At 40.0% G+C, this 23,966-nt stretch overlaps 1 protein-coding gene across 1 annotated transcript in view; it reads right to left on the bottom strand.

Moving 5' to 3' along the window:
* The window catches only part of AKAP6 (A-kinase anchoring protein 6), a 584,567-nt gene that overhangs the window by 560,270 nt on the left and 331 nt on the right, over positions 1–23,966 (bottom strand). Inside the window, exon 2 of the mRNA XM_073895064.1 lies at positions 23,121–23,182. The gene's annotated coding sequence lies outside the window, so the exon portion shown is untranslated. The remainder of the gene's footprint in view (positions 1–23,120; positions 23,183–23,966) is intronic.

Here is a 23,966-nt window from a genome sequence, read left to right as displayed (position 1 = left end):
GGCTTTCCACCAACTTCATCCTTATCTTTGGGAAATTCAATCCAATTCAGTGAACATTTATTGAGTGCCCACCAAAGGAAAAACACTACCTTGCCAGCTGCAAAGACACAATGTATAAGACATATTCCATGCCTTTGGAACTTGCAATATTGTTGCTTCTCTTAGACCTGAGTTTAAAAGGTCGAGTCTCTGAACTTTAGTTCCTTTCCTCAAACTTAAGTTCAAGCCACACAAAGAAACTATCTGACCCCAACACACTTGGCTTGTGCCTGTATTCACTTTCACCAGAATGTTTCACCCTCTTCTCTACCAAGCCAGGGCCAACATATCTTCTCCCTATCTCTACACTTCACAGAAGTCCCAACTGGTTGTTAATGCCTAGATTACAAAACTCTAAGTTTCTGTTGGCTTTTTCAGCTGTTGCTTAAGTCACTCCAACTGGTATTGATCATCCAGTATTCCCAGGAGCCAGAAACCCTGCATTTAGTAACTATGTGGGGTATTAGATTTTTAAGTTTAAAAGACTGGGGTTCAGAAAAGGAGTAGGAAGAAGAGCCATCCTGAAGAAATTTAATACCCAGCATTTTGGGGCGCGTGGGTGGCTCAGTCAGTTAAGTGGCTGCCTTTGGCTCAGGTCATGATCTCAGGGTCCTGGGATTGAGTCCTGCATCAGGCTCCTGGCTCAGTGGAGAGCCTGCTTCTCCCTCTCCCTCTGCCTGTCTCTCTGCCTACTTGTGCTCTCTATTTCTCTGTCAAATAAATAAATAAAATCTTGGAAAAAAAAATACCCAGCATTTCTGATTGCCCCTGGTCACACACACAGCAAAATGATGGAGCTAGGCAAAGAACACCTATCTAGAATCAAAAGACTATATTCTATGTCTTTGCTGAGTTAGGAATGTGATTTGATGATGGAGACATGATCTCAGTGATAGTTTTCCCTCTTCTTGGTAGGAAGATGACTATAAGGCTTCATATTACTAGAATTACAGAAAGGTATCCCCTCTGGGCAGACAAATGACCAAACATCACCCCTTCCTCCTAACTGGAGGCAGACTTTGTACAGAGCATGTGCTGCATGTCCCCAGATAGTTGGCCCTGTGGACACCTCAATGCCTTCTAAAGTCATGGCTATCACAACATAAATGGAAGACAATTTCTCATGCTTCTCACCACTTAGCCCTGAACAAGGGGGCATCTACTTTCCAAACAGAGAAAGTTATTATAATATACTTTGCATACTTCCTCTCTATTGGAAACTCGTGTGAGGTTTCCTAACGCCTCGAACTTTCACCATCTGTCCATAATAGCCAATCCTGACCCACCTACCCCACCCTCAATGAGGCAGAAATTTGGATTGTTCTCACACACAGATAGAATTCCTGGCAATCAGAGTTTTACCCAGAAGTAGTAATAAAGCATTATCATCCCCGGCTGACCAGAGAAGCCCACTGACTACCAATAGAGAGAAGCAACATGAAAGTGTCAAATAGGGTAGAGAGCATGCTACAGCTGGGTTGAAACACTAAAAACATAAGGAACAGGATGTAGAGAATCAAGTGGCCATTTGTCCTATGTCTTCCTCCTTCTGGTTTTTTAGGCTGGTTTGATTCCTGTCTATTTCAAGGTAGGGCACATCCTACTTGAATCTGGTTTGGGAAGCAACTGAGGATTCTGGGTGCTTCTTTCAAGGCATGCCCTGGGCTTTAGTTTAGCTGAGTGTTCCCGGGTTTATGAAACCTTTCCTCCCCCTATCACAAAGGAGGTTTGTGAGTATATGTCAAAGAGCAACAGTAGTAAGCAACAGAGTTAAAAGATTGGATGTGGTATCAACCCTGCTTCACCAACATCCCGAGAGGCCTGAAGAGTCAGCCGCTGTAGTAGCAAAACCTCCCCACAGGACTGTACATAGAGTGACCTTCATATCTTCCACACCTTTGGCATGGCCTTGTTCCTCAAAGGACATTAACCCCTGCATTCCCTCTAAGAATCTGTCAGTGAGTCTTTCAGACAGCATCAAATAAGGGAATTACTGGTTTGTAAACCAGCCAAAGATATTTATTGAGTTCGGAAGCATTTATAAATTACCTTCTCTGTGGGAAACAATGGGTTTAGCATTAGGGTGTGGTAGGATAGGGTGAAGAACAGCTTGAAAGAGGAGAGGCACGGGAAGCTTCCCCTCACAGGAACTTTAAAATGGGGAAAATGACACAGACATGAAATAAATAATACAAAAGAGGGGCAGAACCCAGGTATCTAGGGTTATGCTTGCTCAAAGAGAACGAAATGTGTAACTGGCCATACCATCAACACCTCTTAAATGTTTTTCATTCCTCTAGACAAAAACCTTATCATACCTGCCAAGGAGAGAAACTATAATAAACAGAAATATGCTCCTTGGGGGAAGATTTGTTTATATTCTTTTGCTATTCCCAAGACACAGTCCCTGAAGCCTATTTTCAAGGTGAGCTGGGTTTTGATGTGTACGAAGATATGGCCAATAAGACAGTAAAATACCCAAATAAATCAAAAGAATTAGGAAGGCCCACTGAGGCAAGATTATGATGCATCCACCGGCAGGTATCTGGGCTCTGCAGCATAGAGCTGCTGATCCAAGTGGATGCCCCAGAACCATGTGTCCCTAGGGCCTTTTACAGCCTGGGGAGACAGTAATTGCAGGCCTACCACGAAGGTCTGTGAAACCAACTGCAGAGCTCCCCAGCACACTGCATCAAACACCATCAAAACTGAAGATTTTGCTAATAAGAGAAGTGTTGCATTAGACAAAGTAACTCAGGAGACTGCAAATCCTCAGTCAGACCCACTTCAGCTTGATTATAATTCTTGACTCCAGGCCTAGTTCTGAAAGACATCAAACACGGAGGGGAAAAAGTCTGAGAAAAAATACGGCTTATTCCATTGGAGCATAGAGAATGAGACATGTAACAGATGGAATGGGGAAGGGCAAAGGGCTTAATAAAATTCACTACAGGATTAGGCGTTCATTTGATTAAAACCAGCATATGTGGGGCAGAAGCAGAACAAAGTGACACCACTCTGACTCATCCTGCTTCAGGGTGTGCAGCCACCACCATGCAGGCGAGACCAGGAGGAAGCCATAGACACAATCCCTGCTAAGAAGCGTCATAATTGGGGAACTGGACTGTGAAGGTTTTGCCTTGCTCTTTAATGTCATGAAAGTCTTGGCCACAGAAACAACAACTTATCTGGGATAGAAACAGAAGAGCTCAGTTTTGTATCCTCCATGCCAAGCACAGTGCTGGACAGATCAGTGCATAATAACTGTGCTTTGATTGAGTCTAACCTCTTAGTTATATCCATGAGTCTAGAGGGGTTATAGCTGCATTAGGTGATTATGTATGTCCAGATTTGCCAGATAGTCCCAGTCTACCCTTGGATCAGCATAATCCATACTGCCCCCTTTCACTTGCAAAAAGGTATCAGTTTGGACAGCAAATTATATTTTACCTTAGGTATACAGTCTATCACCAAAATGAATGTTTTCCACTGATTAGATGATCCCAAACACACAGGGGGCTTCTCACTTTTTCCATCAAGTAACTCCTCAGTCCTTGCAGAACCTATCCTTGTGGGACTCCATGAGGCCCTTTTCTCTCTAGTCTCCCTTTCTATCTCTCTGCCTATGTCTCCATTATTCTTCCATCCCTCTGTTTCCCTCAAGTCCTGTCTAAACCCCGGGGACAGAGGGATGGGGGGTTTTGGTGAATCAGCCTCTCTGTGTCCTGTGAATCCTGATTATTTTAATTCCTTCAGAGTCTCAGAGGGACACCACTTTTAATGCACCTTTCCTTGCTAATATTCACCACCTTTCATAGCCTGACTTTAATATACTTTGGTGCTGACAAAGTCTCTTTTTTCCTGACTTACCAGAGACCCCTCTAAGAATGAGTGATAATGAAGAGAAGGAAGCAAGGGAGGAAAAAAAAACCCTATCTTACTACAAATAAATAAATCAACAAATAACTTGAATGAGGTCCTACACATGGGCAAAGGAGATGGACTCTTAGCCTTGTGGATTTTTCTTGTCTTCCAGAAAGAAATAACTGAACTATGTGCTTGCTTTTTAAGCAAGGCATCTGATTTATTCCTGGGACTTGTATCTACTTCTTTTAATTTTACATGGTGCTTACACCAGCAGGATTCAAGAACAAATTCTATTTTTTTCAAGATAAATCATCATTCACTTCAGGAAGCCCAAAACCATCACAAAAATGAAGACAAGTAGGAGGAAAAAGGAATGTTAGTAAGAATTGGATCCATTAATGAGTTTGGGATCCTGATATTTTTTATGTAAATTTTTTTCAACCTTTCTCTCAGACCATGAGTGGGAGTTTATTACCTGGTGTGTAAACTTATGAGCTTCAGGCACCATTACTAATAAGGAAATAATAGCATATCTATAGCCTGTGTCTTCGTAAAAGGAAACAAGAGACTCATTTGGCCATATCAGATGCGGGACTAAATTAGGAAACTTATAAAAATAAACTCAACTCCACATAGTGTGAAGTTAGAGTCTGAAGACACAGATTGGAATCCCGTTCTAACCGTTCCCAGCTGTATGGCTTTGGAAAATCTCTTGGGGCCTCAGTTTCTCCGTACAATGAGGGGCTCATGTGTTTAAGTTCTACCTCTCCCTCAAACTCTATGATTTGATCATTTGGTCAGGGAGAATTTCTTTCTCCCATCAGCCCCACATGAATGGTATCAAACATTCAATCTCTCTCCTATTCCCATGTCCCACTACTTATCTTCTAACACCCCAAACAGAAGCCCCTTGGATCTCTATGCTACCTCACTGCTCCCATCTTTCACTGAATCAGATGCTCTGGATTACATAACTTCATCGGGGGGATTTCTGGCAAACAAAAAATTGCCTCTGCTCACGGTACATGGCTGTGCTTTGACTGTGAGCTCCCTGACCACAGCAAAATATCTCAGATCAAAGGATCCATCTGTCTTTAGCTGGAAAATAGAATTTGAATAACTAAGTTTGCTACAACTTGGCCAGCTGAGGGTCACCACTGAAAAATAAATTACTCAGCCTTCCATGTCTCTCTTGAACCAGGGTGGGTTCCGGGGATTCAACAATACAACAATTTCAACCCTTGATCCTCCTTGGCAAAGAATGTTATTTCATTACACCTGCCTAGAAAGGTACCAACATTCCCTGACTTGCTACTGATACTCACTGATTCAAACCTGACTCCAGACATGTTTGCTTACTTAAAAGAACCTAAACAAAGCATCTGTTAGTTATTTTCCCTTAGTGAAAGAAGAGTTTGCAGGATCTTCTTATAGTGACCCTTGTCAAAATCATTTAAAAATAGTGGCCACGGGGCGCCTGGGTGGCTCAGTCGGTTTGAGTGTCTGACTTCAGCTCAGGTCATGATCTCAGGGTCCTGGGATCAGGCCCCGTGTCGGGCTTCCCAGTCAACAGGGAGTCTGCTTGTCCCTCTCCCTCTCCTTCTGCCCCTCCCCCTGCTCATACTCTCTCTCTCTCAAATAAATAAATTTTTTTTAAGATTTTATTTATTTGACAGAGAGAGACACAGCAAGAGAGGGAACACAAGCAGGGGGAGTGGGAGAGGGAGAAGCAGGCTTCCCGTGGAGCAGGGCGCCCGATGCAGGGCTCGATCCCAGGACCCTGGGACCATGACCTGAGTCGAAGGCAGACGCTTAACGACTGAGCCACCCAGGCGCCCTAAATAAATGAAATCTTAAAAAAAAAAATAGTGGTCACAATTCACCAGTACCCTCTGTTCCTATGAAATGAAAACACCCTTACATAGTCAGATCCAGGGACCTTAAACCCCATTTGGATATCTCCTGAAAGCTCCCTCATAATTACCTCATGGAACTGCTGGAACCAGGAAATGAGATGATACATGTGAAATGCACAAAGCCCACAACATGATAGGAACTCTGTTTTTTTTCCAATGGGTGAGAAAAATACCTCAGAGCAAGCAGCATTGCAAGATGATAGAGGGAAGGATTACTGTAAGTGGTAAAATGGTAGGGGTAAGAGAGGAGGAGTGGATGCACAAGTAAACAGAAAAGTGAAACAGATGTGTAATAAACCAGGGGCACAATGTAGGAAAGTTCTCCCAGACCCTGGTTTCCCAGCATCCCAAATGGCCACACTCATGGAAACCTGCTTTTCTGGTGGGTCTCAAGTTCCATCCTCATTACACAGTACATAATCCACCTACAGACTTCCGCTCCTGCTCTCTGAATGCTGCAATCATAAGAGCATACTCTCTGCTCCCTCGTTTTTAAGTGTAATTCCTACATCTCTCCCATGGTGCCAATGACAGTCATATCCCTGCATTTGATTTCTCTGGTCTGAGTGGAAACAGCCACCAGAGATTCTATTTTATAGATAATTTGATAAGTTTCATGATGTTCAATCCATACCCCTTTAATTCTCTAGGAATTTTGTCTACTGCTGCTCTACCATGTCCAAGGGCCCATGGTTGATATTTTTTCATAGCAATCATGAAGGCATATACAGACTTCCAAATGCTCTCAGTGCCTACATGAAAAGAGCTTCCCACACAAGGAAGAACTGCCCTGTTCCAAACATCAATGCTGCCCTCCTGCCCACCCCCCAAACCCCCCACATTGGTAAACTGCCTTGCCTAGTAAAATGCTTCCTAGGAGAGTAGTTCATCAAAAGCCTCCACAATTCTAAGTCTTAGCTTTGCTAGGCTGACTCCCGGACTCCCATACCCCGGCTATAAGACAGATTCCTAATGGTTCCTGAATCTCATCCCCTTGTCCCTACGAACTGGGTTCAGAGACAGTGGCTAGCACAAGACATTCTTGAGAATGTGACTTCTAACCCAAGTCTACCAAACATATGAAACCCTTGGACTGAACTTGTTCCCAGTCTCTTTTCCTTGGTTTTCTTTCTCTCACTTCCTCCATCCTTTCCATCATTGCTGCTTTTCTTCCTATTACAGATGAGCTTCCTTCTGTCATCTCCTAAGCTTCTCTGAAGGAATTCTCTGGCAAGTTTTGGCAATTATAAAAAGTAGAAAGGATGCTGAAGATCAGTCAAACAAAATCAAACAAACAAGCAAACAAAAAAAAAAACTTAAGAAACTAAAGGAAATATGCATTTGGTTCTAGAAACCACTGCCTCTATGCCATCTTAGGCACCAGCGCAGAAGTGTCCCTTGAGGAGTCAAGCTATAAGATTACTTAATATTGAGTATATCGGCAGCACAGCAAGGTGACATTTACCATGACTTTCCCATACCGAGGGCTGGATTTCCAGCAACTCCTTTCCTGCGGCCAACATCTTATAGCTTTATGGCCAGAAAGAGCTGCATAACTTGGCAAGATGGCAGGGTGGGGAGGGGGGAATTAGATCCATGCCCAAGGTGTCAGTGGCACTGTGCACAAAAAGCTGGCCCATGGAGGGAAGAAAGGCTGGGACCTGCTCTGGCCACTTGGCAGTTTGAGGGTGTCACTAGTTGGAGAAAATATCTGAGGCCTAACCCATATAAAAGGGGAAGCCTGGTGCCTCATCTGCCAGCTCTACACTGAAATAAGGAAGTCCAGCCTGTGGAGCTTCTTCCAGCAGCCAGTTGGGTGGTACAACAACCTGGCACCAGGCCCTAACCCTCCCTTCATCATGCCCGATGGAAAAAGATCCCCAGTATGGGGTTCAACAACACTCTGTGTAAAAGGGTGGCAATCAAGGGGTTTACAGCATGACCATCTTATCCAAGGTGATGAGAAACCTACAGATGCATCCATGTATGGCCAGCACCGTCTATGTATAAATTGGAAGGCCCTCACTCTGAGTGAATGCAGCCCTGTGGATGCACAGCTTGGCTGGAATGTGGGCATGATTTCTGCCCCCACCGCTTCCTGTGCTCAGGCATAGTGCACCACACATAGCCATACAAAGCTTCCCCATCGCAATAGCTCAGGGGCTAAAACTAATTAGGTTCAAGATAGAGTGTCAGAAAAGGTGGCAGGTATCAAGTCTGGGTCAGCCCAAACCAAAGACAGCCTTCTCACACCCCTCTGTGTACTGGGACATCAGTCTGTGCCAGGCTAGCTGAGGACAGAGATGTTGGGAGGAGCAAGGGTGGAAGGAACATGGTAGCCCTGCCAGAATTCACACTCAAGCCAGTCATGTCCTACCCTCACTTAGACACAGCCCCTGAGACCCAACTCACTCCTATTAGCAGGCTCAGTCATCACCATCTGTCTCTGAGAAAAATTACCAAGAACAATTCATGCTTACTTCCTCTGAGTGCAAGAGGAGTGTGAGGATTCAACAATGATGTGAGGTGTGAAAAATGGGCTGAGCAGTACGGTCACCAATGAAAGAATCAAAAGGAATAGGAGAAAGCTCTCAGATCAGGGTGGAATGGTTCCTAAAAGAAAAGGAATGGAACCATACCACTCCTACCACTGCTCCAAATATAAATAGGTAAAATGTAAAAAGAAGATTTTTAAAAGGTGTGCTCTGAAGCAAGATAATGATCTCCTTGGACCCAACTGATTTTAGTTCTTGGGGATTCAGGATGACTAGAGATGCTCCGCACAATGCAGGTGCCCTGAGCCAGGCTCACTGTGGGAAATCAGGGCTGGACCAGTGTCCCCCGCCCACCCTACCCATGACAGAAGAGGTTCTGCAGCTGCTGCCTGAGGTTAAGCCTCCCTCAAAGCTACAAACCTAAGGAGATAGGAGGAAGCCAGCACAATCCTGAAATCAAGCTGACGTGAGTGAGGACCTGACCAAGGCTGCCCATGAATGCAGGGACTGGACCTGTGACCGATTCGGTAGCACACAGGGCAGAACTCTCCAACCACCCATACCAAACCTGGTTCTGAACAGGGGTCCCAAGGGACTTGGGGTAGAGACAACCATTCAGGGAGGGATGAGTGAAGAAATAGGGAAAGACAAAGCGAGAATCTCTCAATAAAAAAAGACAACTAATGAAAGTCAGCCAACACTGCAAACAAAAATAACAGAACAATCTAAAAAGTGTTTATGTATTTTCAGAATCCTCAGAGATAAAGGAAGGAATAACATTCATTTAAAAACTCAAACAAAAATAGGCACAAATGAAATTAGAGGAGGTGGAGGAAACATATAATAAATGAAAAATAAAGGAACTGAAAAACTTAATAGATGAGATCACCTCAAGTCTGTACACATTCAAAAGAGGATTAGGAAATTGAAAAATTGCACTGGGAACAAACCACAGAGAAAGAGAAAAAGATTATGAAAGGGTAGTTAGGAGACCTGGAGAATACATTGAGAAGTTTTAAAATACATCTAGTCAGTTCTACAAGAGCAGAGAGTTAATGGGAGACAAGCAATATTCAAATGGTTACTGGCTAATAATTTTGGGGAACTCAAGAAAAAAGCCCACAGTTTTAAAAAAGGACTCTGAGAGGCAATGTGAATCAATAAACATAAATCCACAACCATAGTGTGTGGCCAAACTACAGAGCAATATAAAAGTTACTAGAGAGAAAAGACAGATTCCTCTGAAGCAATGACAATTAAACTAACAATAGATGTATCATCAGCAATAATCAATCCCAGAAGAATATGGAGTAATATCTTCCACATACTAAGAGAAAATAATTACCTACCTTGAATTCTATACCCAGCTATTTAGGTATAATAGACTAAGGGAGCTTACCACCCAGAGACTCTCACTGAAAAAACAAACAAACAAAAAACTAAAGAATGCACTTCAGCAAGAAAGAATCCAGGACAACAAATATAGAAACTGACAAAAATATAATAAGGTTATACTTAATCCTTAACCATAAAAATAAGAATTATTTTTGGTTCATCTGTAACCTCAGGTAGCACTGCCCTAGGTAATAAATAGATGGCAAATAAAAAACACAAAATAAGACAGAAAGAAGTCCAGATATATTATCAATCACAAAACTGTAAATAGACTAAGCCCAGAGCCTGGCAAACTATGCCTAGCAGGCCAATTACAGCCATGTGCATTCATTTATGTCCTGTCAGTGACTATTTTTGAGTAGTTATAACAGAGATACATATATATGGCCCACACAGCCAAAAGTATTTACTATCTGGTCTTTTATAGTAAAATGTTACCAATCCCTGGATTAAAACCACTTATTAGAAAATGGGATAGGAGTGTAGATCAGTTTTTTAAGATCCAAATAATGCTATTTATAAGAAAACATAATTTTTTTAAAGATTTTATTCATCCGAGACAGAGATACAGAGAAAGAGAGAGAGAGAGAGAGAGAGAGCATGAGCAGGGAGAGAGGCAGAGGGAGAGGGAGAAGCAGGCTCCCCGCTGAGCCAGGAGCCTGAGGCAGGGCTCGATCCCAGGACCCTGGGATCATGACCTGAGCCGAAGGCAGATGCTTAACCATCTGAGCCACCCAGGAGCCCCAAAAAAACGTAATTTTAAAAAAATCACATCAAACGTATGAAAATGAAGAGATAAAGATATGCCAAAAGAAAGCATACTTAGCAATATTAATATCACACAATATAAAAATTAATGCAGCGGCATTAAGAGAGATAAAGAAGTATACTACATAAGGATTAAAAAATACCATCCTGAAAAGATGTAACAATCTTGAACTCATAAGCACATAATTACATAAAACAAGTGACAGGGGTGCCTGGGTGGCTCAGTTGGTTGAGCGACTGCCTTCGGCTCAGGTCATGATCCTGGAGTCCCGGGATCGAGTCCCGCATCGGGCTCCCTGCTCAGCGGGGAGTCTGCTTCTCCCTCTGACCCTCTTCCCTCTCGTGCTTTCTATCTCCCATTCTCTCTCTCTCTCAAATAAATAAATAAATAAATAAAACAAGTGACAGAATACAAAGAATACTTTTTCAGAACTATACATACAGAGGTAAATTGTACCACAAATCTTTCAGAAACTGATAGATCAAGCCAATAAATTTTTGTATATTAAGGAAGGTGCAATAAGGATATATAAAAGCTGTGATTCCCAATGGAGAATGGGTGGGGGTTTCAGAACCACCTGAGGAACTTTTTCAAATAATACCATCTACCCAGAGAGGAGAAAAGGGAGAGCTATTTTGAGAACTGATTTAGTACATCTCTGTTACTGTCAGAAAGAGGGGTCTCCCTTAGGGGTGTAATGCTATGGTGAAAAGAAGTTGAGAACTGTAAGTCTTTCTCAAGGGGAATGACAGGGGCCAACCTCAATGATACATGCTCTGAAAAGAAACATATGTTGACTTATCAAGTACTTAAACCATCTCTAACATGAGCTTCTCTATGGCTACAAGAGACACCAAAGGACCGGAATACAAAGAGCAAAAGATCTGTTATGAGAGTGACCAGCTATCTCTCCAGAATTTCTAGATCATGGTTTCTAATATTAAAACATGTCAAAACTTTGCCTTAGTAGATTCAGTTTAACTAAATATACAAACTGCTCAAAACAGGAAATATTTTTAAGGTGTTCAAAACAATCTATATATTGACTTAAAATTTTGGCCATTTAGCTTTAGGGGACTTTCACCAGTAGGTAGTATATTAAAAGGTACTCTACCTCCTCTAAAAGTTCACTGAGCAAGGGGCGACCACCAAAGGGAAGTTTATATCTGTGATAAAATACAATGTGTAGAGTCCTCATCCAATCAGTCCATTAGTCCACTTGGTTTCCTCCCCAGCCCTTCTCTCTGGGAAGGGATTGATAATAATGTAGTCAATATATCAACAGTCCCCTTCAACAAAGTGGTTCTCTGTCCGTGGAAGTTTATAATAAATATATTTGGAGAATATATACTCAAAGGCAAGAGTAAAAAAACTGTGGACTACAGGCACTATTTCAGAGACTAAAAATACATAATTTTGGAATAGTGAGGAATGTAGTTGATAAATAATATAAAATATTAGGGAGAGGCACCAGAGTGGCTCGTCAGTTAAGCGTCTGATTCTTGATTTCGGCTCAAATCATGATCTCAGTTTTGTGAGATTGAGCCCCGCATTGGGCTCCATGCTGGGTGTGGAGTCTGCTTAAGATTCTCTCTGTCCATCTCCTTTTTCCCCTCCCCTCCCCTTAAAAAAAAAATATTAGGGAGAGAAGTTCAGTTCTGATAAGGAAGACAGAAAATCACTACTTACTCTTGAGTAGGTGAGTGGCATGATAAAAATGATGTTTGTACAAGATAATAGTCTACTATGTAAAAGAAGGATTAAAGAAGGAAGAGAGAAGCTAGAAGCCTTTTGGATAGTCCAGGTGTGAGTTGGTGAGGGTGGGGGTTTTGGAGGAGGGGCCATAACGATGAAATGTGACATAAATGAAGACTGAGAAGGAGACAATAGGACTTAATGAATGACTAGATAAGAGAGAAGAAAAAGAAGGAAGGAGGAGGAAGAAGAAGAAGGAAAGAGAAGAAAGATGGAAGAACAAAGATGACAATGATTACATTTTAAAAGATTTTATTTATTTGAGAGAGAGCAGAGCGAGAGAGAGCGAGAGCGAGAGAGAGCATGTGCATGAGTGGGGGCGAGGGACAGAGGGAGAGGGACAAGCAGACTCCCCACTGAGCAGGGAGCCAAATGCTGGGCTTGATCCCAGGACCCTGAGACCATGACCCAAACTGAAGGCAGACACCTAACCAACAGCCACCCAGGGGCCCCGACAATGATTACATTTATAAAACTGGTCTGGGAATGATGACAGGGAAGAGAAATCTCTATCTATTCATGGAAGGTTAGTTTAAGGCTCATTGAACCTAAGATAAAAGAGAAAAATCAGGTCAGCAGTTGGAAGACAGAGGGATTCCCAGTAGCCCACAGAACCCTGCATCATAATCCCTTAGGTGCCTATTAAAATGCAGGTTCTAGGGCTCCTCTCCAGACCTACTGAATCACAATCCAGGAATCTGGATTAAATGAGTTGGGGGTGGGGGCAGTCCAAGACAGTAGTGTAGGAAGATTCTGAACTCATCTCCTTCCCTAGACACACCAAATCTACAACTACATATGAAACAAGTCCTTCTGAAAAAGAACTGAAAACTAGCTGAACAGCTCCTCCACAACAAATGATAAAAGGACCAATCAAGTGGGGTAGGAGAAGCAGAGATGCAGTCTTGCCAAAACCCCTACCTTCTCTGCAGCAAGCCACGATGGGGAGAGGTCTCAAAAATACAGAGCTGGTTTGTGTCCACATCAGGTACCCTTGGGACCTACACCAGAGAGCCAATCCCCCAAAGAATCTGTCAGGGCTTTCATTTAAGGGACCAAAAGGACTATAGGTAACTGAGATTCTTCTTTTAAAGGACTTGCATGCAGGGGTGCCTAGGTGGTTCAGTCAGTCAAGGGTCTAACTCTTGATATCAGTTCAGGTCTTGATCTCAGGGTCTTGATCTCAGGGTTGTGAGTTAAGGCCCCACAATGGGCTCCACACTGGGTATGGAGCCTACTTAAAAATGAATGAATGAATGAATGAATGAATGAATGAATGACTTGCATGCAGTCTTACCCCAGGACTCACTATAAAAGCAGTAGTTTGAATAGTGCCTGACCACATGTGAGGAGATTCATTTGCAAATCTTAAGGCATCTGCTGGAGGGACAGGAGACAACTGGGACTCTCCGGTAGATGCCATTTTTGTACTCTCTATCCTCCTAGCACAGGTAGGTGCATACAGATGCAGCACCATCCCACTGCCTTGCTAAGTCCAAGGGGGTAAGAGGTTTCAGCACTCCTGTTCCCTGTTCCCTGGCTGGGGCTGGCAAGCATAAGCAGTCACAGCATTGTCATGCTCCCTTACTAAAGCTGGCAAGCCAAGGGTGTTGCAACACACCCTTGCTTCCTGGCTAGGGCCAACCAGCGCAAGTGTGCTGGGCATTCTCCCACTCCCTCGCTAGAGCTGGCAGGTACACATAGACAAGGCATTCTCCCATTCTATAACTGAAGCTGCTTGCACATGCAGTCAAGGCATTTTCCCACTGCCTTGCTGAAGTCAGTGAGTGTGCTTCACCCCCTACACTCTCTAGTTGCCTCACTAAAACTGGTAGACACCTGCAATCCACACAGAGGATGCCTCTCGATTGCTTAGCCCTGATGGCGCTTGCATTTCTGGGCTCCACAGGACTGTAACAATCAGAAAGACAGTTCTTGGCAGACTGCTACCTCCAGGGCACTTCAGAGACAACAGATTAAAAACCTGCCCTGTGAAAAAGGCCTATTTACTTGTCTTAGAGCTTCAGCCTGAGGGACAGACTTCAGATTTGCCACACATCTAGAGGCTACAGATGTGCTCTGGCAGACACCATCCTTGTGTACTTCCTTGGCCTCGCCATGGCTCAATGATACCTCCCAGAAAGGAGCTTATACACTCATCTGGAGCCCTGATTTTCACAACTGTCACCAGGGACACCTCTAGGTCTCCTGGTCTGAAGGCCAGCAGGGTTTAAGATTGTGACTCCACAGGACTGTATATATTTTTATACTTTAAAAGTTGCTGCTTGAGTGTCTGGCTTCCAATCAGCCCCAAACTAGGTGCTAAATATGATCCTTCCTTCAGATCCCTGACAAGTCTTGGCCCACCCTCAACATCAGGAACCTATTCAGAATATATCAGGCTACACAGAGAGTCACAAAGGTTTGAGAGACAACCATGTGCTAGGTCAAGGTTGAACGATAAGTTTCATCACCTACACAAGGCCACTCCTTCAAGACTGGAAGAGGTAGCAGTTTTGCCTAAATACATAGAAACAAACACAGAGAGTCAAGCAAAATGAGGAAATAAAAGAATTATGTTCCAAATAAAAAAAAATAAAATAAAATAAAACCTCAGAAAAGACCTTAATGAAACAGAGATAAGTAATCTACCTGATAAAGAATTCAAAGTAAAGGTCATAAAAATGCTTACCTAACTCAGGAGAAGAATAAAGGAACACAATGAGAACTTCAACAAAGAGATAGAAAATATAAGAAACTACCAAATAGAAGTCCCAGAGCTGAAGAACACAATAACTGAACTGGAAAATATACTAGAGGGGTCAAAAGCAGAATAGAAAAGATCAAAAACAGAAGAAAAGATCAACAATCTGGAAGACAGGGCAATGGAACTCACCCTAACATAGCAGCAACAAGAAAAAAAGAAATTTTAAAAAAGTGAAGATAGCTCAAGGGACCTATATGACATCAAAGAGAATAACATTCACATTATAGGTGTTCCAGAAAGAAAAGACAGAGAGAAAGGGACAGAAGATGTATTTGAAGAAATAATGGCTGAAAACTTCCCTAACCTAGAGAAGGAAACAAACATCCAGGTCCCAGAAGCACAGAGAATTCCAAATACGATGAACCCAAAGAGAGCCACACCAAGACACGTATAATTAAAATGTCAAAAGTTGTAGAAATAATCTTAAAAGCAGCAAGAGAAAAACAACTTGTTACATACAAGGGAACCCCTCTAAGATTATTGGCAGATTTTTCAGCAGAAACTTCGCAGGTGAGGAGAAGTGACATGATATATTCAAAGAGCTGAAAGGAAAAACTTCCAACCAAGAATACTTTACCAGTCAATGCTATCATTCAGCATTGAAAGAGAGATAAAGAGTTTTCCAGACAAGCAAAGCTAAAGGCGTTTATCACCCCTAAACTGGCCTTACAAGAAATGTTAAAAGGACATTTCTAAGCTGAAAAGAAGTGGCATTGATTAATAACAAGAAAGTATATGAAAGTAAAAATCTCACTGGCAAAGGTACATATGGAGTAAAGACAGTATATTAATCACTTGTAAAGCTAGAATGAAGTTAAAAGACGAAAGTAATAAAATTATCTAACACTACAATAATTAGTTAAGGGATACATAGAGTAAAAAGATATAAAATGTGACATCAAAAATATAAAATGTGGAGTGGTAAGTAAAAATGCAGTTTTGGAATGAGTTCAAATTTAAGTGGTCAGCCACTTAAAATAAAATGTTACATACATAGGATGTTATATGTGAACCTCATGGTAACAATGAAGCAAAAACCTACAGTGGTTACAAAAAAGAAAATGGGAAAGGAATCTAAAAATAACACTAAGGAAAGTCATCAAACCACAAGGGAAGAGAGTAAGAAAAAAAGGAAAATAGAGTAACTACAAAAACAGCTAGAAAATAATTAATAAAATGGCAATTAATACATACCTATCAATAATTACTTTAAATGTAAATGGACTAAATTCTCCAATCAAAAGACAAAGAATGGCTGAATGCATAAAAAATAAGACCCATCTATATGCTGCCTACAAGAGACTCACTTCAGATGTAAGGATACACATAGACGAAGAGTGAAGGGACAGAAAAAGATATTCCATGTAAATGGAAATGAAAGGAAAGCTGGGCAGCTATACTCAAATTAGATAAAACAGACTTTAAAACAAAGACTGTAATAAAAGATGAAGGGCAATACATAATGGTAAGAGAGTCATTCTAACAAGAAGATAAAACATTTGTAAATATATATGCATCCAACATGGGAGCACCAAAATATACAAAGCAAACATTAACAGACCTAAAGGAAGAACTGACAGCAATACAATAATAGTAGAGGGACTTTAGCATTCCACTCACATCCATGGATAGATTATCCAGACAGAAAACCAATAAGGAAACATTGGCCTTAAAGGACACATTAGATCAGATGGACTTAATATATACAGAACAGTCCATTCAAAAGCATCAAAATACACATTCTTCTCAAGTGCACATGCAACTTGAGAACTTCAGAATATATCAGGATAGATCACATGTTAAGCCACCATAGAAATCTCAATAAAACAAAACTGAAATCATATCAAGCATCTTTCCAACCACAGTGGTATGAAACTTGAATTACAAAAAGAAACCTGAAAAAAATCACAAATATGTGGAGATTAAACAACATGCCACTGAAGAATTACTGGGTCAATGAAAAAATCAAAAGAGAAATAAGAAAATACCTAGAAAAAAATGAAAATACCATAGCAAAATCTATGGGATGTAACAAAAGCAGTTCTTAAGAGGAAAGTGCATAGTGATACAGGCCTATGTCAAGAAAAAAAGAAAAATCTCGAATGAATAACCAAACTCTACGCCTAAAGAAACTAGAAAAAGAACAAATGAAGCCCACAGGCAGTAAAAGGAAGGAAATAATAAAGATCAGAACAGAAATAATGAAATGAAGATTAAAAAGACAATAGAAAAGATCAATGAAACTAAGAGCTAGTTCTTTGGAAAGATAAACAAAATTGACAGACCTTTAACTAGACTCAGCAAGAAAAAAGAGAGAAGACTCAAATAAACAAAATCAGAAATAAAAGTTACAACTGATACCACAGAAACACAAAGGATCAGAAGAGACTATTATGAACAATTATATGTCAACAAATTGGACAACCTAGAAGAAATACATACATTCTTAGAATTGTATAATCTTCGAACACTTAATCGGGAAGAAACAGAAAATCTGAACAGACCAATTACTAGTAAGGAGATTGGGTCAGTAATCAAAAACCTCCCAACAAACAAAAGTATAGGACCAGACAACTTCACTGGTGAATTCTACCAAAGCAATCTTGAGAGAAAAGAACAAATCCAGAGGCATCATGCTCCCTCATTTCAAACTATATTACACAGTATAGTAATCAAAACAGTATGATATTGGCATAAAATAGACACATAGATCAATAGAACAGAAGAGAAAACCCAGAAATAAATGATCAATTAATTTACAACAAAGGAGGCAAGAATGTAGAGTGAAGAAAGGATGGTCTCTTCAATAAATAAATGGTGTTGGGAAAACAGGACAGCTACATGCAAAAGACTGAAACTAGACCACTGTCTTACCCCATATACAAAAGTTAACTCAAATGGATTAAAGACTGGAATATAAGACCCAAAACCATAAAACTTAGAAAACACAGGCAATAAACTACGTAACATCAGTCTCAGAGATGAATTTTTGGATCTGACTCCAAAAGCAAAGGCAACAAAGGCAAAAATAAACAAGTGTGACTACATCAAACTTAAAAGCTTCTGCAAAGCAAAGGAAACCATCAACAAAAATGAAAAGACGACCTACTGAATGAGAGAAAATACTTGCAAATCATATATCCAATAAGGGGTTAATATCCAAAATATATAAAGAACTCATAAATATAACAGCAAAAAAACAAAACAATCCCCGGTTTAAAAATGGGCAAAGGATCTGAATAGACATTTTTCCAAAGAAGACATACAGATAGCCAGCAGGCACATGAAAATTGCTCAACATCACTCATGATTATCATTAACTTCCCCAAAGTGAAAACAGATCTTACCTTTCTCATCTTCATCATGTATTTAACAGACACAACTGAAATATATCCAACTTTTAGGTTTAAAAAATTGATTAGGAAATATTTAAACAGGTGCCTAGTATTTTAAGCTTTGCGGGGGGGCGGGGAGGGGGGAAGGGTGATTGGTCCCAAGTGGTGCTTTTCCTCCCAGTTACATTGTTTCCTTTCCAGTACTTTATTATTGTTTTGTTTTGTTTTTAAAGGAGATGGGAGTTTACTGAATACACTGTAGGGGAGCGGCAGGTAAGAGAGCAGAGGAGAGACTCCTGCCTCCATACCAGTATTTTGAAATGCTCCTAGTTTCCAAAGTAACAGGCAATGGATATTGGGTTTTATTTCTTCCAGTTTAAGAGTTGTAGGCAGGTACTCCTCAGGATGAGTGAAGGCCTCTGAGGCAACAAATACCCAAATGCTCTTCTTGAATTAATGACTAAAAATGTACAATCACTGCAAACCTTAAAGTTGGAAAAACTTCTCATGGTGACAACAGCAGTTTACCCACTTGTAGAGCTTTGCAATACACAAGGCACTTTCCTGAGCATTTCTCACAGATCGTTCTGTTGATCCACAGAAGCAAGCAGGACAGACATTACTATTATCTGCTTCACAGAGGGTGTGGGTCGTCCAAGGGGTGGAGCTGGGATTTTAACTCTGACCATCAGACCCAGGGATCTTTCCGTGATACCCCAAACATACAAGCAATTAAAAAGATATTTTTTTCCCTCCTTAGAAATAAATCTGTGAGGAAAATTTGATTTATAAATGTTCTGCTTGCAGTTTACATTGTCAAATATTACAATGAGTTAGCCTCAGTTTTTCTGGTCGAATTGAAGCTTAAATTTCCTGGGACAATAATAGCCTTTGGCTTGTGTGAATAAACAGAACTGGTTGGGGGAACGAAACCACAGTGTGGATAAGGACATGGGAAATATAAATGCTTCATGTAGCTGGGGTCTTGGTATCAGAACCAAGCTCCTACTCACCTTACAATCCAGGGATATAAAAACCATTCCTAGAAGCAGCGAGGCTGGCCCAAAGAGTCCATCGTATATGAGGGCCTTAAAGAGCCTCTTGAAGGGGTGAAGGCTCCTAATAGGAGTCCAGGGTGAGGGGCCAGGGTCTGGGTGTCTGTCCTTCAGATTCACTATTCTGGGATGATTCAGGACTAAATACTAGCCAGAAGTGGATGAGATACAAAGAGAAAGTTAAAACAAAGAATTATCTCACTAACATCTTCCTGAGACCCTGCGAACCCAAGGCAACACTGCTTTATGGCACTAGTTGGGCTAAAGATGTAGAAGTTATTCCTGAAATAGCCCCTGTGTGAGCAGAAGCCATTTACCGTGGAGCAAATGGAGTAGAGTCGGGAAATACTGTGTTCTTACAGTTGTTGCAGCTTTTTTGTACATTAATTCATTCAGAAAGTATTTATTGAGATCACATGTTATGACAGGTAGTTGGGAAACAGCAGTGAACAAAACAAATGAAGTCTTCTTACTCTTTAGAAGTTTTATCCTAGTGGGAGAAGATAGAAAACAAATAAATTGTGTGGTGGAGACAGTTGCCATGGGAAAAATCAAAGCAGGAGAAAGGGGATGTGGCTTTGGAGAAACACAAGTTGTGCTTCTTTTTTTAAATGTTTTTATAAATCATCAAAAGTCCATTTGATTAATTTTAGTAGTTGTGATAGTAGAGGAACACTTCATAATGATAACGGCACCAATTCCTCAAGAAGACATAACAGTCCTAAAAGTATACATACCTAACAACAGAGTTTTACAATACATGAAGCAAAACCCGTTGGAACTGCAAAAGGCCAAAGAGAGAACTCCACAATTACAGCTGGAGATTTCATCAGTCCTCTCTCAACAAATGATGGAAGAAGAACAGAGAGTCAGTAAAGATACACATGATTTGAACATTACCAACTAACTTGACCTATTAACATTTATAGAACGCTCCAGCCAACAACTGCACATTCTTTTTCTATGCACACAGAACATTCACTAGGGCTATAAAACAAGTCTTAATAAATTTAAAATAATTGAAATCATACCACAAGAGAATCCGAAAAAGAGCACAAAGATACCTAGAAAATCCAAATATTTGGAAACTAAAAAATAAACATCTAAATAATTCATGTGACAAAAAAGTAAAAGGGAAAGTAAATATTCTGAACTATATTTGAAAACGTGTTTATATTAAATATCACATTAAAATTTGTGAGGTACAGCTAAAGCAGCTAGCATTGCCTAGAGACAAATTTATGACTTTAAGCTTCTATTGGAAAATAAGAAAAGTTTAAAGTTAATAATCCAAATTTCCACAAAAAAAAACTAGGGAAAGAAGAGCAAATTACACCTAAAGTAAATAGAAGGAAATAACAAAGAGCAAAAATCAATGACATACAAATGAACAAGCAATAGAAAAAAAAATGAAACCAAAAACTGTGGTTTTTTATAAAATAACAATAAAATTGATAAAATTCTAACCAGACAGATCAAGAAAATAAGACTGAAAACACAATTATCAACATCAGGAATGAAAGAGGAGACCTCATTACAGATACTAGGGAGATTAAAAGAAAAATAAGGTAATATTATAAAACACTTTATGCAGCTCCTTTAGGACAACACTAGTATTTTTCTTGGAAAAATACAAGCACATACAGTTATATTTCTCTGAAATAGTTCCCTCTCAGTGTAGTCTGAGAGGGAGTCAGTCTGAGTAGTCTGAGTCTACACCATTTGTAATAATTATAACTTTCAACCAAAGTAATTCCATTTTGCAGAGAAAACTGAGAGTGTGGTATAAAATGTGAATTGTCACAGCCCAGTATTTTATCAGACTACCAGAGTTCATGAATTCATATAATACAACTTTCTACAATCGCTAATATCCCCTACACAACTTCTAAATGTGGCAAAAATGAACATGCTCATGAACATGACCCAAAGACATCAACTTTCTATAGTATATAGAAATAATAAAGGTATATGAAAATTTAGATTTTATTTATTTATTTGAGAGAGAGAGAGAGCATGAGACAGGGGAGGGTCAGAGGGAGAAGCAGACGACCCGCTGAGCAGGGTGCCCGATGCAGGGCTTAATTCCGGGACTCCTGGGTCATGACCTGAGCCAAAGGCAGACACTTAACCACTGAGCCACTCAGGAATATAAATTTAAAATTATGCTTAATAATTAATACTTTTTTTAACTTTTTTTATTATGTTATGTTAATCACCATACATTACATCATTAGTTTTTGATGTAGTGTTCCATGATTCATTGTTTGCATATAACACCCAGGGCTCCATGCAGTACCTGCCATCTTTAATACCCATCACCAGGCTAACCCATCCCCCCACCCCCCTCCCCTCTAGAACCCTCAGTTTGTTTCTCAGAGTCCATAGTCTCTCATGGTTCGTCTCCCCCTCCGATTCCCCGCCCTTCATTTTTCCCCTCCTGCTATCTTCCTTTTTTTTTTTTTTTAACATATAATGTATTATTTGTTTCAGAGGTACAGGTCTGTGATTCAACAGTCTTACACAATTCACAGCACTCACCATAGCACATACCCTCCCCAATGTCTATCACCCAGCCACTCCATCCCTCCCACCCCCCACCACTTTAGTATTAAATCTCATTTAGAAATGATGTAGCTATCCAGTGATTTTCCATTAATTAACCCAATTTAGTACCAATTCAAGATTTTAGGTTACTTAGATCTTAGAAATTTATCTTCAGGTTGACACACTACAGAACATAATTACTAATGAAATAAAGTTAATCAGAATAAGGATCAGTTTGGTCAAACGGAAATTTACATTTTTCATAAGCATTAGGTAGAAGTAACACTATGTTATTTGATCAGTAAACATGTATATGTTTAGAAAAACATACCCAAGTATAATAAAAATGTACACTTGCATTACATATAACATTGACAAGTCACAAAAAAATGGTTTTTATTAAATCAAATTATTAAACTAGTTTGCCAAAGATTTACCTAAATTATACGAACTTAAATTCTTAAAATTTTCTGAGCTGGTTTCTTTTAAAATACTTTTTAAATTTAGCACTTTTTAAGTTCCATTTCCTTATTTCCTGAGAATTATAGAAATATATTTACATAAGCACTTATCTGGCAAGCCAATCAGAACAGGGCTCCTTTAATTTAGGAGATTTTATAATCTAATTTATTAATACCACCTAGATTTAGGAAAACATTACACACTCATACAATGAGGGAAAGACCTTTCTGAATTACCAGATATGACATTCACAAAGATTCAGAGTTTATAGCTTTAATTCCAAAATTCCAGTTATCAGTCAAAAGTAAACACAGAAGCACAAAAAAATTTACTGGTTCAGATTATCAGAGAGCTCTTTCCCTTCCTGGTGCAACACAACATTCTTAACTGATTTGAGCCCAAACAGATAAATAGGAAAACAAAACTAACAAACTAGTTTCTCTGTTGTCTCTCATCAACAGAGACTAGATCTCTACAAATCCTTAATCCATACAGAGAGCTCACCAAAAGGTCAGACTATAACACTAAATTCCCAACCACTATTACCAACAGTGGGCCATGATTTATTGCTGTAAGCAAAACAAAAATAAACCAAAAAAATAATAGAGAACAATATTAAAATTGGAAAAAAGGGAGACTCGGCAAAGTTCTACTGTCATTTTGAGAGCCCAAAAAAGATGTATCTCAGTTTTTAAGTATCCCACAAAGCTGTACTTACATGGTGAAAAGTATACCTTTGTTAGGTGAAGCCATTGGGCATCTCAGTAGAAGACGTACAAACTGTTAAAAGACAATTTAAAAATATATATACATATATACATATAACATACATTTATTCAAAATAGATCAAAATAACAAACAGCGATATCCAGCAAGGCCGAATTTCACACCACCATATACTATAGATATCTTCCCAAAGTGCATAATGTGGACGGTGGGTTTTCTAATCCTGCCATTTAAAGGAATGTTCTATGTCTGAGTTTTAATGATTGGAAATGTGTTACAAATAGCTCATCTTTGTAACTAATTTGTGTGTAAGACCAGCCAATTGAATCACTTGGCCTATTCAGACAAAAGAATACTGAAAATGGCAGAATTCAAAGAGGAACCCAGGAAGCACTGTTCAGATGACACTCTAGACTCACCCCACCACGGTATGGTGAAGAGTTTGCCAGAAGCCCCTTTTTCAGTCCCTATGAAGAGTTTAACTTTAAAACAAAGAAAGTGCCTATACTTGGCAGGGTTCCTGCCTGGTACGTATTTTACAAGCCTGCAGTATTGAGAGGACCCAAAGGGTGACACTGTTCAAAATGAGGTCTGAGGTAACTGGTTCTTAAAATACCTGGAGCACAGAACTGCATCCAGAAATTACAGCTGGGAAAAAGGAAAAGGGTGGGAAAGGCAATTTTTTAAAAGGAAGGTAAAAATCATGCCTTTCATACAGATATAAAATGAACATGGATTAAAGGTTTTATTGAATGTATTAATCAATGAAGGTAGATGTTGTAACCACCTCAAAGGAGAAATAAAAAATCACAAATCTGTATGAAGTAAAGGAATGTTC

The sequence above is a fragment of the Callorhinus ursinus genome, unplaced genomic scaffold (assembly GCF_003265705.2).
Source record: "Callorhinus ursinus isolate GAN/ISIS: 27379988/994484 unplaced genomic scaffold, GSC_fseal_2.0 scaffold8, whole genome shotgun sequence".
NCBI classification, from domain to species: domain Eukaryota; kingdom Metazoa; phylum Chordata; class Mammalia; order Carnivora; family Otariidae; genus Callorhinus; species Callorhinus ursinus.
Note: the sequence above shows the minus strand (reverse complement) of the source record. Positions and strands in the feature narration are given on the sequence as shown.